The sequence below is a fragment of the Leptonychotes weddellii genome, chromosome 6, assembly GCF_054177405.1.
Source record: "Leptonychotes weddellii isolate Sample4059 chromosome 6, ASM5417740v2, whole genome shotgun sequence".
Lineage (NCBI taxonomy): Eukaryota > Metazoa > Chordata > Mammalia > Carnivora > Phocidae > Leptonychotes > Leptonychotes weddellii.
Genome location: NC_138374.1, coordinates 76,116,179 through 76,127,552, shown reverse-complemented (window position 1 = coordinate 76,127,552; position 11,374 = coordinate 76,116,179). Strand labels below are relative to the sequence as shown.

The following is an 11,374-nucleotide window of genomic DNA, read 5'->3' as shown; positions in this document are numbered from 1 at the left end:
AAGGGTTTTATAGCTAAAAAAGGAAGAAAACTTTGTAAAATAAAACAAAAATTTAAGAGATATACAGTACCATGTGTTTGGTACTAATCGTAATGATAATAACTAGAGGAGGCATTTATTGGAAGCATACTGTCTACCAAGTACAGTGTTAAGCACCTCAAAGTATATCATATATTTAAAGTCAGAACAGACAACCATGTGTTATAATTACTGTCATCTGTTTTGCCTGTATGAAGAAAGTCAAGTTCAAAGAAGTCATTGCAGCTAATTTTTAAAAATATTAATATCGATATTTCACTCTTCTTAATTTCAATTTAAGTTAATAAAGGGGGCAGTTTTACATATGTACTTACAGAGGGAGAGGCACCATTTGACGTGGCAGAGTGGGGAACCACAGATACAGTCTTAGAATATATTAAATATGGAAGACAGAATTGATCAATTCTTCCTTTCTCCATAGGGTTGCTGTGTTCCTATTTTACACTTGATCTTAGCCAAAATGCCGAGAAGCGATTGCTGTGTTCCTATTTTAAAATTCTCATCTTTCCCAACTTTCTTTCATTTATAGGAGCCATGTTATAGTTCTAGCATTACATTTTAAACAAGAATTGCTGGATGAGGGGTGCCTGGGTGGCTCAGTCAGTTAAGCAGCCAACTCTTGGTTTCGCTCAGGTCATGATCTCAGTGTCCTGGCATCGGCTCCACACTCAATGGGGAGTCTGCTTGAGATTTTCCCTCTGCCCTTCACCTCCACATTATCTCTCTCTCTCTCTGTAAATAAATAAATAAATATTAAAAAAAAAAGAATTGCTGGATAAGATTTCTCAAAAAGCTTTTTAACAAGGGATAGTCTCTGTTCATATGCTGATTTTCTCTTTGCACTGTATTGCTTTACCTTCTCTCTGCCTGGAACTCAAACATGACACCTAGAGATATAGCAGAAATACAAGAGGTAGGATGCAGAAAAGCCAGCTGATACAGTAACGGAGCAGAGACAAAGGGGCCTGGGTTCATAACAGTGTCATCACCGTACCTGCTTATATCTTGACATCTTAAGTGGGGAAAAAAAAAAAAAGCCCACTGTTTTTTAAGATTATTGTTTGGTGGATTTCATGTTCCTTACATGTTAACATAGTCCCAGCTGATACAGAATTAGGACCTGGAAGTAGGGTTCTGCAAATAACAGAAGTTACAGTGTAAGACTACCACAGCAGGAGAGGGTAGGTGGGGAGGACACACAGGCTGTCATCTGCAATGCTGGTGGCCCTTGATTTCCACTAGCAGAAATGTGGGCATATTTCATATGTGGTTCCTCATGACATAGGCCACATGCTGGCCAACTGTTGGGAAATAAGAACAATTCAGAATACTGACTGACTTTTGTAAATTTTTACTGATTTTAAAAGAAAAATGGTGATATCAGATTGGACCTATCCACTTTACTCACAGAGAGAGGAAAATTCCATTTCTAAGAGAAGAGGACTAACTTATATACCATCATGGATGTAAGTTTACATAATTTATAGCCTACATGGCTGAAAATGATTGTTTCTAAACACTGAACAATATCCATAAGAAGGCACAGTAAGTGATTCAGTTGTGCCTGGAAAACTTTACCATAAAATTTTCTATTAAGAATTATCTGATACAAAGCGGGGCACTAACGAAGATGAGAACCTGGGTGCCATTAGGACACGGTCTCTGGATTTCCTCAAGGCAGTGACCCTTTAGGGATAGCATCCTGTGTAGAATGCAGCAACCTTTAGTCTAAAGCAACTGTCACGACCAACCACCTTATCTAGATAAAATCTGGAAAGGGGCACAAGAAATTATCCACAAAAAACATTTTGTTTTGTTAGAATGGGTCTATATCAGCTTGTCGTTGTTCAAGGGAGTTCAGTCTTCAACTAGCAGAGAGTTCTGACTTGGTGATAATTTCTACTAGAAACTTCCAGTGTCCCAAACAGGCTTTCATCACAAAGAGGCCACATGGTATAATGCCGGCCAAAGAAATACAACAGGGAACCAACAATGGGTTGAGGGTCTCATACATTTTTTTAAGGAAGCCAACACTGCTGTCATTCTTTTTTATTTTCTGCTCCTGGATCCTCTGCTGTGTCTGTACTGTCTGCCTCCTAGCTTCTGTAAAGTGTTAAGTGAGCCCCAATGTGGGGCTTGATCACATGACCCTGAGATCATGACCTGCGCAGAAATCAAGAGTCGGATGCTTAACTGACTGAGCCACCCAGGCACCCCTACCTACATTCTTTAAAAACTGTTTCAGAAATTAAGGAAAATTTATCACAGAACAAAGTTCTTAATGAAGCACTTAAGATCTTAGGTTTTACCTATCATTTCCAGGGAGTTTGACATGTATGAATAATAGGTCTGGGAATGCTTTTTTATTAAATCGAGTATCCAAAAAAAAGTCCACTTCCAAAATGTTTATTAGCTAATTCTTTTTAACATTAGTGAAATCACCATCAAATATAAATCAATTAATTAAAATGTGTAAAACTTTGGAAGGAAGCACTAATATATAATAAAAATCAAGAAATACCTCAAGCAGCTATTCCTTGGACATAAGTCATTCTGTCACATCTGGAGAAAATGACAGTATGCACTATTAGCTATGTCCCCATGAATAATATATCTGCCAACTCATAATAGATTTGCTCTTACAATTTCTAGGCTTCTTCCAGATATTCTCCATTGCTTACCTTCCAACAATAGCATGTGTTCCTAAGACTCTTCACTCATCTTTAGGAAAATCACTGGTAGCATTTTGAGCTCTGTTTCAAGTAGATGCTATTCGCTTTGGGTAAATCAATTGATATCTCATTGTCTTACTTTATCTTTGCTTCTCAAATTACAGTTTACATACTTACAGGGATATGATATAATGTAGTACAGTATCAAGCCACAGGAGACTCAAATGCTTATTAATTTAAGTATAGAATGAATTATTATAAATAAAAAAGAAAAAATTCTATGACTTTATGCATTAAATTTCCAAAATAATGTAACCAACAGATTGTTGAGGAAAAGTTTCACATCCTGATCTATGATTAATTAGTGGAAAACGGGACATTATTTCTTATTCTCAGCCTACTCATATATTAATTTATTAACATAATTTCTGATTTCTCTCATTAATTTACCTTCTTATTTGGGAACACCAAAGGTTAATTAAAAATAATCCTCAAGATATTTATTTACCATTTTCACTTCTTGAGTTATTTAATAGATTTTCAGAGCACAAAGCTCTGCAAAGTACCTCACTTTTAGGTAACATTTCCTCATAGCTAAAAGTACTTTGAATACCTCTGTCCCTATGCTCCCATGCCAAAATGTTACCTTTTGTTATCTGGAACAATTTAAAGAGTCCATGCTAGACATGTCAGTTCACCTATATTTACCTGGAAGTCGAGTGAATGATCTCTTCATCGTCCAGCTACAGAACACGGATAAATAGGAATAGCTGGGAGACGGGAGTGTGTCCACAAGCCGAAGGGGCTCACGGGCTGCAGTCTGGACCAGTCTCCTAACGCCAGTGGGCACTCACTGGACCAGTCAAGGAGCTGTCTACTATAGATTAGATTATGTTCTCAGTGCTTTGGGGGTTTCTTGGGATCTAGACATCATTATCAGATTAGACCTGACAGTAAATTAAATAGGAACTTTAATTTTACTCTTTCAGTAATTTTGATAATATCTAAAAATCTAGTTTGATACTCTAATATCTAGTATCCCCACCAATTAAATAATATCAAATAGATTGTATATCCTTAATTTGCTATTCCTAGAATTTGGTATGTAACAAGTACTTAATAAATCTTTGTTAGTAGTGATGAGATATATTTACATGTATGTGTATATACATGTAAATAAATAGCTGTTGGGGTCATAAGTATGAGTGAACTGTGACAAGTTTCCTTGTTTATTTATGAGACCCAAAGGGTAAAAAATAATTATCCAGGTAACAAACACCATTGACAAAGGGAGGTAATCAATCACATTGGAACATTTCTTCCAGTAATTGATGCATCTTTTGGTTTGGTTTGTTTTAATTCTACTCATGATCTAGATTAGAAAAGTGAATTATGAAACTGAGAAAGGCACTGGACAAGATAGGCCTGGACTGACTGACTTCGGTCACTTATCAATTACAAATAGTATCTTCTGTCTGTTTTTATCTTGTGGTTTCCTGCTGAGCATGTTAAGAAAAGGATTAGAATGACAACCAGGGAGATTACATAACATGGATGAGGTCAGAGATACACAGTTTAGTGTTATCTTTCAGAGCACATATAAGGCCCTTAAATTGTAAAACCTAATTTCTCTGAGAAAGCTTGTAAAAGGAAGAGAAAAACAGCAAATCATAAATCTGGCCCTCTGCCACTATCAGAGCCGAAGGAACCTTACCAGCTTAATCCGTTTGAGTTACAAAATAAAAATATAATCTCACATAATCAGGATTGAGTTTTGTTACCTTCAAGTAAAGAATTTTATGTGGGTACTTTTCCAGTAATTTTAAATGTTTTAAAATATTTATTTTTTTAAGTTTTTATTTATTTATTTATTTATTTGAGAGAGAGAGAGAGAGCACATGAGAAGGGGGAGGGTCAGAGGGAGAAGCCGACTCCCTCTGAGCAGGGAGCCCGATGCGGGACTCGATCCCGGGACTCCAGGATCACGACCTGAGCCAAAGGCAGTCGCTTAACTAACTGAGCCACCCAGGTGCCCCAAATATTTTAAAATATTTACAAAACATTTCATATTATATATTTAAAAATTTTTATGTATGTATTTTATTTTAAATATATTTGAATACTTTAAAATATATTAAATTTGCCTAAGAAACAGAGCTGATTTGTTGTATGAACTACCATCCATAGTCAAAGATTTCCAATTATCTCATTAATGTCCTTTATAGCATTTCCCCCCTAGTCATGCAGTGCATCTAGTTGTCTTGATACTTTAGTTTTTTCTAAACTTGGATAATTCCTCAGCCTTTATTTGTCTTTCATGACATCGATATTTTTTAAGAGTCCAAGCCAGTTTTTCCATAGAATACCCCTTGGATTTTGTTTTCTGATGTTTCCTCATGATTAAGTTTTGATTATGCATTTTTTGCCTTATTATCACATAAGTAACATCATATCCTTTTCAACAGATAATATAGGGAAGCACACGTTGTCAGTTTAAATCAAATTCTTTTGATGTTGAAGATGTTCACTTGATTTTGCCCATTCTAGAACTTCACATAAATTGAACTGCTCAGTATGTATCTTTTGTGCTTGGATTCTTTCACTCCAACATAATGTTCATTAGGCATAGTTACAGTGTTTCATGTGTCAATAATTTGTTCTTTTTATTGATTAGTTATTACCCTCTAAATCAAAAGTCAGTAACTTTTTCTGTAAAAAGCGACAGAGTAACTATCTTAGGTTTTGCTGGCCACACACTGGTCTCTATCACATAATTGTCTTTCTAATTTTTTTATACCTTAAAAAATATGAAGATCATTTGTAGCACTCAGGCTGGTTAAACACAAGCCTCAGGTTAGATTTGCCCAGTGGCTGTAATTTGCTAACCCTTATTATAATGAATTTATGAAAATATGTTTTGTCATTTACTTTTTGATGGATGTTTTTATTATTTCTCATTTTGAACTATTATGAGTAAAATTTCCATGAACATCTCTGTAGATGTCTTTCTAGGGGTGTATCTTCTTATTGTGATGAAATATGCATGACATGAAACTTATGATTCTAACCGTTTTCAAATGTTTAATTCAGTAGCATCAAGCCCATTCCCAGAGTTGTGCAACCACCACTACTATCTTTTTCCAGAACCTGTTCCTCAACCACAGAAACTGTACCCATTAAACAGTATGTCCCCATTCCCCTCCCTATGAATGCTTTTATTTCCCTTGTATAGACACTTAAGTGTAGAATTATCTAGGTGTTAGGGCAGGTATGTGTTTAATTTCATAAGAAATTGCTGAAGAGAGTCCCAGAGTTCCACCCGGTTCCTAGGGCAGTCCTGCAGTTGCCGCCTCCTAGTCCTTTCAATGTGACAGGTGCCACTGTGTCCTCACCAAAGACTCCCTGGGGGATGAATGGCTGCGGCCACCTCCAAGACCATGTAGTGCCCTCCGAGGGGTGAAGCTGCTACTGCAGGTGCAGCATACCAGCAAGCAAATCACCGCAGACAAGCAACACAAGGGTATCGTTATCAACTGCGTGGTTCCAATCTCCAGGGAGCATGGAGTCCTGTCCTTCTGGCGTGGTAACCTGGCCCATGTCATCAGATACTTCCCCACCCAACTTCTCAACCTCACCTTCACAGAATAACACAAGCAGATCTTCCTGGGTGCTGTACATAAGAGGAAATCTGCTGGGGCCACACCCTTGTTTTGTGTATCCTTTTGATTTTGCCCGTACCTGTCTAGCAGCTGATGTGGACACACAAGCTGAAAGGGAATTCAGAGGCCCCAGGGGCTGCCTGGTTAAGATCCACAAATCTGATGGGACTGAGGGCCTGTACTGAGGCGTTCACGTGTCTCTGCAGGGTGTTCTTATCTACCCAGATGCCTTCTTGGGCATCTATGACTCTGGAAGAGAAGGCTTCCAGATCCCAAGAATACGCACATCTCCATCCACTGAATGATCACACAATCCATCTCAGCGCTTACTGCTGTGACTTCCTATTCCTTTGACACTTTTGGTCACTGTGAGGTGATGCAGTCAGGGCGCAGAGGAGCTGACACCACGTGCGCAGGCATGCTTGACTGCTGGAGGAAGACTGCCCACCAGGAAGGAGCCACAGCTGTTCCCAAGGGTGCACGGTCCACCGTCCTCCTAAGCATGCGTGATGCTTTTGTGCTTGTGTGAGGAAAAAATCACCAAGTTCACAGAAGTCACTGCCTAGTTCTTTCTCTCTGTGAACAGACATGTTGTATTATATAATATCTTATGAGCATTCTTGACAGACTGTTGGCTGTCTATCAATGGCAACTATTTACTGGTTGAAAATGGGAAACAGTAATATTCAGCTGACCAGTTTTCTCCCCTAAAGCCATTTCCTTGATGAGGGGACTCAATTTTATATATATATATTTAAAGATTTTATGTATGTATGTATTTATTTAGAGAACGAGGGAGGGGCAGAGGGAGAGAGAGAATCTCAGGCAGATTCAGTAGTGAGCACAGGACCCTGGGGCTCCATCTCATGACCATGAGATCACAACCCAAGCCATAATCAAGAGTCTGACGCTCAATCAATGGAGCCACACAGGTGCCCCTAATTATATTTTTTATTTCAGTCACTCTTGATAAATAAATTTGAAGAAATAAAATATATCTGAAATTTAAAAAAAAAAGAAATTGCTAAAGAATTTTCCAAAATGCTTCTTCCATTATACTCTTCCACAAACCATGCATAGAGGTTGTAGTTGTTCCATATTCGCACCAACGTGACATTATCATCTTTTAGAACTATCGCCATTATACCAGGTTTTGTCTACCATTCCCTGGTGTGCTCCCCACGTGGTAGAAACTGGCTGATGTCTGCTCTCCAGATTGCAAAGAGGGAAAGAGCACATGGGGGTCGAGGAGTATCTGGAGAGAATGTTATTCAGAAGACGCACGTGTCCTTTCCACCCCCAGCCCTGACACAGACTTGGGCAGCAAGTCCACAGGTTGCAGTGAGAGAAGCAGCAAAATGTGCTTTTCATTTGGGCAGCCACTTGTGCTTCTTTAATCTTGAAGTTAATGGATTAGAAGAGAGAGAAGAATGGATAATTACAGATAATGACCATACTCCTTCAGACTTTCAAAACATGTTACACCTTTCCTTTTCCAATATTAACCTAAGATTTCTAAGTAGAAAACAAACTGATGTTGTCCTGTTGACTTAAAAACCAAAAAGGACTGAATAACTTAATATATTTTATACTTTTGTGTGATCCAAGATAATATTTCCCTACAAAAAGAAAGAAAGAAAGGAAGGAAAGAAGGAAGGAAGGAAGGAAGAAAAGAAGAGAAAAGAAAAAAGAGAAAGAAAAGAAGGGTTATCCCTGGGTACCTATTCTTCAATAATGAAATATTAGTACTGGTGGGAAACTTCACCAAGACCCATCCAGGTGATAATGGTCTTCTCCACAGTGCACCATAATGAACAATTATATTATTTTCTTTGGATATTTTTAAGTCTGTGGAATAGAATTTCTTATAAGGCAGCCATTCCAATTCCAGGCAATTCGAAGTGATAACAAATGGATTTTTAAAATGCGCCTAATATTCATGATCATTTAATATTCATTAGTGTCAAATGATACTTTTATTATTTTAGTTAAGACTAATGTCTCATTTTGGCCTTTTCCAAAACTTATTGGGCTGTTTTGTAGTTTTTAAGAAATATCTCAGGTTAGCATATTTTTTCAATTAATATAAAAATAGTTTTGTTCGTTATTTTAGTTAACATGACACTATTGAATAAAAATATTTACTTTTGATAAAAGTTTCTGAGATGTTAGCTTTTCCACAATTTATTCTTTTTTTTTTTTTTTTTTATTCATGAGAGACAGAGAGAGAGACAGAGGCAGCACAATTTATTCTAAAATATAAACTATTGGGGCGCCTGGGTGGCTTAGTCGGTTAAGGGTCAGACTCTTGATTTTGGCTCAGGTCATGTTTTCACGGTCCTGTGATGGAGCCCCGAGTTGGGCACTGTGCTCAGCAGGGAGTCTGCTTGTCTCCCTCTCCCTTGGCCCCTTCCCCTGCTCATGCACCTTCTCTGTCTCTCAAATAAATAATAAATCTTTAAAAATAATAAATGAAAGAAAATACAAACTATTTATAATAACTTTAGTTAAGTTAATGAAAGTTGCAATGAAGTAATAATTTCTAAGCCAAAATCAAGTGCATAATCTTTTCCTTTAAGTCACTTTTGAATACTGCATTGAATATTTCAGGTATCTAGAGTACTATTTGGTCAGTAAATATGTGATTGAAATTCTCTACATAGTACCTTGGAGGATTAAGTGTAGCTTCCAAATTACTTAATTTACAACCAGTATAAAGCTTAACCACTCCATTGAGGTCTTGTTGGATTTGAGGGTCTAAGTAAATTCCTGATATGAATGCAGAGCTCTTTAACTCACTCCAAAAATTCAACCTACTTTGCTGACCTACTTTAAGGACATTAGGATGTCGTTTAAAACAGAACCCAGTTCACAGGTTTGGGAACTCCCTTTCAGAATTCTAGCATTTTCTTGAATAACGTATGCAGAGCCCACATGCCTTCTCTGATGAGTTTGTTATATATTTTAGTACCCAAAAATAATTTCTGTAAACTAAAATGTGATTTAATCATGGATATCACTATCAAAAATAATTTCATTCTGTGGTTTTTTTAAAGATTGATTTATTTATTTGAGAGAGAGAGAATGGGAGAGAGAGAGAAGGGGCAGAGGAAGAGGGACAACCCTGAGATCAAGACCTGAGTCAAACAAAACCAAGAGTTTGATGCTTAACCGGCTGGAGACACCCAGGTGCTCCTCATTCTGTTTCATAGTTTTTGGTAATTCCAATTTTAACAAAGTCACTAGAAATAATTTTTCCATATTCTTGTATAAATTATTTGGTTTTCATTTTAATTTAAGAATAAATGTAAGCCTCGCTGTTATGAATGACAGATAAGCTATAAGAAGACACCATCATTAGTCATTATGGAAATGTAATTTTAAACCATAGTAAGATAATACTTTACACTTCTTAGAATATCTAAAAACAACAACAGCCATAATAAAATAACTGACAGTATTGAGTGCTCATGAACACACGGAACAACCAGAATTCTCATGCTTTCCTGGTGGAAATGCAAGATGGTACAGCAACTTCAGAGAAAAATTTTGTGAGTTTCTTACCGTGTGAAACATCCATCCCAGCAATCCAACTTTTAGGTATCAATCCAAGAGTAATGAAAGTGTTTGTCTATACGGGGACTTGTATGAGAATGTTTTAGCAGCTTTATTCACAAAAGCCAAAACCTGGAAATAAAAGGAAAGGTGGTAGATAAACAAATGGTGATATATATGAAAATACTACTCAAAGTTTTTAAAAAGCAACCGATTATGATACATGACATAACATAAACAAATCTCAAAAGCATTATAGTGTAAGATGAAAGCCAATTTTATGCCAACAAATTAGGTAACCTAGGTGAAATAAACAAATTCCTAGAAGGACACAAATGACCAAAGTGGACTCCAGAAGAAATAATTTGAATAGACCTATAAGAAGTAAAGAGATTAAAATAATGATAATAATATTTCCCCCACACAAAAGAGTGGCTTCACTGGTGAATTCTGTTAAATGTTTAAAGAAACATTAATACCAATCATAATTAAGAAAACTATTACACCTAAGGAACAAGTCTAGCAAGTTTTCAGAATACAGGTTATAAAAAGTAATTAAGGGCTGATAAATGCTACAGCCTAATGAACCGTGAAAATGCAATGGTATGTGACAGAAGCCAGACCCAAAAGACCACACGTTGGACGATCCCATTTGTATACAATGTTGTATGTAGACCTTGAGAGTGGATCAGTGGTTACCAGGGACTGAGGTGGAGAAGGAGGCGGGATGATGGTTGACCGCCTGTGGGCTCGGGGTTTAGTTCTTGGGTAATGAAAATGTGTTTGAATTATGTAGTGGTGATGGTTGTACATCTTTGTGAATATACTAAAAGCAACCAAATTATGAGCTTCTAAAACCTGGTTCCTGATTTTAAAATGTTTCAGTAATATTTATGATACTCCAATGGTTTTTTGTTGCTAAGACCTCTTCGTAATAGAACTCTCCCAAACTAGCTGTAGAAGTTGAAACAAGATTCACTTTGTAGGAAGATGCTGTTTGTCCAGGAAAGAAAGCACAGAAGCACTGTTGTGAGAGAACAGCTACCAGAACAAAACCGTAGGGATGAAACAATGACATTTCATGAATTCCCAGGGAAGTACTTTATCTTAACCTTTAGTATCTTTATCTGAGCCACTATTTCAAAATCCCTTAGAATTGAGGATAATATCTAATCAAAACCAACTTTTATGTTTCTTAAGAACCTACTGTATGCTAATTATGATAATATGATGATGCTTCCTGCCAACAATCGGAGAGCACAGTTTCGCTTGCAGTAACATATCTGTTGAATAAGTAGCCCATCCTCAAATTATTTCCTTTTGACATTATGTGAGATCATTTATAGGGTTGTATGTTCATCTGTTGACATTTCCTAGGGCTTTCCTTTACTTTCATTCTCCCTGAATTAATTGTTCTACATGTTTTCATGTTCAACTGATTATTGAATC

The 11,374-nt window shown here is 36.9% G+C and overlaps 1 pseudogene; it reads left to right on the top strand.

Annotated features, from left to right (window-relative positions):
* Positions 1-919: 919 nt before the first annotated feature.
* LOC102726552 (ADP/ATP translocase 2 pseudogene) lies at positions 920-6,899 on the top strand (annotated as a pseudogene).
* Positions 6,900-11,374: the final 4,475 nt, after the last annotated feature.